Below are 4114 nucleotides of genomic sequence, written 5' to 3' on the forward strand. Positions count from 1 at the left end.
TGTTTCCCCATGCACTACCAGGAGTGACAAGAAATAATGGTCACAAGCTGGCAGAGAGTAGATTCAAGCTAGATATCAGGAGGCGCTACTTCACGGTCAGGGTGGCTATGATCTGGAACCAACTTCCAAGAGAAGTGGTGCTGGCTCCTACCCTGGGGGTCTTTAAGAGGAGGCTGGATGAACACCTTGCTGGGGCTGTTTGACCCCAGTACTCTTTCCTGCCATGGCAGGGGGTCAGACTTGATGATCTATGGCTACCTATAAGCTTATCAGGGATGCTCATCAGGATCTGAGGGAACGACTGTTCACCAGAGCCCCCCAAGGGATGACAAGATCGAAGAGTCACAAAACTCCACTGTGACCAGTTCAGGCTGGACATAAGGAAGAAATTCTTCACTGAACGAGCCACCAAGGTTTGGAACAGACTGCCACCCGAGGCGGTTCAAGCACCCACTTGGAATGCCTTCAAAACACATTTGGATGCTTATCTTGCTGGGATCCTATGATCCTTGCTGACTTCCTGCCCCTGGGGTGGGGGGCTGGACTCGATGATCCTCCAGGGTCTCTTTCAGACCAAATGTCTATGAAATCTATGAAATCTGCTCAGGTCCCTTCCGACTCTACCAATTATGAAACTATAACCTACAAATGTAGTCTAATGTTACAATATATTTCTGAATTATTAAAGACAACCCCCATACCTTTGTTGTCCACAGCTTCTAAAAGTAGAAGTAAAATAAAATAAAAGAAATTCTGATTTGTTTCACCGTTAGTGTGCAATATTGCCAGCCATCTAAAAACCGGAAAGGATGTTAGTTTTCTTCTGTTACTACTAAGGAAAGTTCTGCAAAGGGGAAGAAGTAGTAGTAAGTTTCCCTGTCCTTTCAGGAGTCAAAAGGGTGATGGTGCTTCATACTCAAATATCCATAAACCAGAAGCAAATGTATTGAGCTTCATCTTATGTTGCATTTTTATATTAAAATTTGGTAGGTTTAGTATTCTGGGTCTGGTATATTTTTCAAGCTGTGGTCCTAGAGTTAGGAGGGGTGAACTTCAGATTACACCAAAGCATTAACAGAGTGCAAGCTAAGTAACTGAATGGCTGAAGTCTATTTTCATGACTTAGAAAAAACCTGGAAGTATACATAACAGCTTACTTTTTAAATACTACTTTATACAAAGTCAAAGGTAACTTTGAACAGTGCATTAGAAGCAGCACTCAAGGGACTCATCTTGTATAAAATTTATCAATGATCACAACTTAGCACCTGGAAGATACGCATCTGCAACACGGACACCATCACGGAGCGCAGAACCATTCCACAACACAATATGGAACCTGTACTATACTCACTTTATGAAGCATTGCCACAGGGCCATAGTTCTGACAAGCTAGTAAAATTTGAGAAGCCAGCACTACTGCTGCCATGCTATTAGTATGGTATGGCTAAACAAACCAACTGCAAGTACTCTTAGCTTAGCTTTGAGCAACTAAATATTTTAATTAAGATGAGTGACTAGACAGAACAAGTAGATTGTGAATTCCTCACAAGTAAAAATCAATTATAACTAATGAAGTCAAGGCCATTTTTCTTAATTTTGCCAACTGAACTATATGCCAGAAGCTGCCACCTTGGTGAAAATAACCATTTGCCACTAATAGCCTTACATTAAAGATGGTGTTCTCTTTATTCAAGCCAATGTAAACTACGTCAGTATATTAGCAATCCTATAGTTAAGCTGCTCTAGCTTTTCCGCCAATACAAGTTTGATTTTAACACGTCTTCAGCAAGATCCCTTTGACTATTAATATATGTATGGTTAAACCACATCAAGATATACATTATTGGAAAATGAAGTAAATTGACAGTTTTTGCAATAAGGGAATTCTACATCTAATTCACTTTTGCTAAACAACTGTTGTTTTTTTAATCGAACCACCTCAAAAATAGTTTTTGTCCAAGATTTTTAAATATGGTGCACGTAGGGACCCTGCCAAAATCTGTGCGCGCTTATTCTAACATACCTACTTTTAGGACAGCTATTTTCCTATTGACTGGATGTTTTGCCAAACGTCTGAAAGATTTTATTTACCACGTGTAGAACTGGTCTGACAAGGCTTGTAAACTACGTAAGAACTTAGTAAAAGAGGTGTTATACCTGCATCAAATTTTATTTCAACAGTTACCCTGTTTCAGTGACACTTCATTCTTTCCACAGTGTCTACAGCAAGTTTTTGACACTTTAAAATAGCTTCTTAATACTAGAGAAATTCCCATATATGAATACTGCACCACTTTAGCAGTGATCTTCAGTGTCTTGTTTTAAACATCACTGAACAGTGAAGATTATTTACCATTTTTAGGCTGCCCTCAAACATCTTGCATTTTTCATCTTACGCCTATAATCAAAGGCTGCAAAACTGGATGATCCCAGACAAGAAAGTTATTCAGACAACCACTGTTTCAGACTTCAATGCATGCAGGGTTGAAGTCTAAATTAGACCAGAATAATCTTAATCACAGATTTTCAGCCATTTGGCATGAGACTCTTACGCTTCGTGTAAAACAAATAATCGAAGAGCAGATAACAGTTTACAGAAATCCCTCTCTTCCTTCAATCCCTCAGCCCTTTTCTTCTATAAAGCCAAATTATAATTTCCATGGGGCAAGCAACCCCCATGGATCTCTTCTTCACAGAGATCCACACTATCCATGTCTGAATCTGCCAACAAACTACATTGGGCAGCAGTTCCAAACATGATAGTCACATAGAAATAGCAATAAAAGCACTCCATGTACAAATCCAGTAATTTAAATTAGAATAAATTTTTCTAAATCTCACATGCACCCAACCTGATTAAACTGTGTAGCGGCCAGAATACAGTGAGAATGGACTGCCATAAACCGAGTTTGCAACTCAAACTTATTTTCTGCACATACACTCAGAGGATTTCACTGCAACGTGCTGACAAAGCAGCATTGACTTTACTCTTCTCAAAACCGACCTCTCCGTAGTCCTCAAATATCAGTACCGACTATGCTTAATTTAGGCCCTGATCCTGCACCTTGTGCCCCCGGTCAACCACTATGCCCATGCGAGGCACTACTGAAGTCCATCAGGTGCCCTCGCACACCCCAGTTCTGAAAACAGTTAGGAGATTTTGTCCTCCCCAAAACGTAGCTGCATCTCACGCGCCTGGAGCTACAGCATCCGTGCGGGCAAATGCTCTTGTCTCCCTGGAGCTCTCTTGGGAAAGAGCATGGAAATGCAGCTGACTCCGGCAAAGCCACCCAGGGGAGGCCAGCCACTGTGGAAATGCAAGAAATCAATTCAGCCCCCTGCTCTCCACCCCAGACCAGGCCTGAAATCCCAGAACAGGTAGCTACACACTTCCTCAGAGAAAGCCCACACGTACCAGCTGCGTCAGCCCCCCATCCTTGAAACCAGGGTGCAGGGAAGCCGCCTGTCCCCTCCTCCCAGTCTGTCTAGACTGGGAGAGAGTGGCATTTAAGTCCAATTTGTGAAGACATCTCTGGCGGCGGCGGGGGGGCGACAACCTGGAACCAGTCGCCTCCACCTCGGGGGAGGGGGGCACTTCCTCCGGGCTACCCCCGCCCAACCAACACGTTTTGAACGCGACCCTCGGGGCTGAGGCGCCAGCGCCAGGCGGCTGCAAGGCAGGTCCCCTCGCCTGGCCCCACTTCCCCCAGAGCCCGTGGGGCACTCACATGTGTTCGCTACCGCGCGTTAGGCCGGGCCGGCCCCACCTCTCTGCCCCGAGGGGACGGGCCGTGGGGGGAGGGGAGCGACCAACGCGGCCCTGCCGCCGCTTGCAGGCGGCCGCGGATGGCGGCGGGCCGGCCCCGCCGCCAGGCACTCACCCTCCTTCTTTCGCCGCCTCAGCCGCAGATCGGGGGGGAGGGGCGCGGGGCGCCGCCTCAGCCGCGTTGCGAGGCCTCCGCGCGCCTGCAGGCCGCGAACACACCACCCGGAGCCGCCGCGCTGCGCTGCGGGGTCATGTGAGCCAGCCCTTCCGCCACCGGCCCGGCCTGCACCGCGCTGCTCGGATCATAGAGGTGGGTGGGGCAGAACGTCCGCGCCGCGCGCGCAC

The 4114-nt window shown here is 46.6% G+C and overlaps 1 protein-coding gene across 2 annotated transcripts in view; it reads right to left on the reverse strand.

The window, feature by feature from the left end:
- RBM25 (RNA binding motif protein 25) overlaps positions 1 to 4019 on the reverse strand; it is a 61637-nt gene extending 57618 nt beyond the window's left edge. For both annotated transcript variants that reach the window (XM_019519122.1, XM_019519121.1), the window contains exon 1: positions 3885 to 4019. The gene's annotated coding sequence lies outside the window, so the exon portion shown is untranslated. The remainder of the gene's footprint in view (positions 1 to 3884) is intronic.
- Positions 4020 to 4114: the final 95 nt, after the last annotated feature.

The sequence above is a fragment of the Gavialis gangeticus genome, unplaced genomic scaffold (genome assembly GCF_001723915.1).
Source record: "Gavialis gangeticus isolate Ggan-Ray unplaced genomic scaffold, GavGan_comp1, whole genome shotgun sequence".
Taxonomy (NCBI): Eukaryota; Metazoa; Chordata; order Crocodylia; family Gavialidae; genus Gavialis; species Gavialis gangeticus.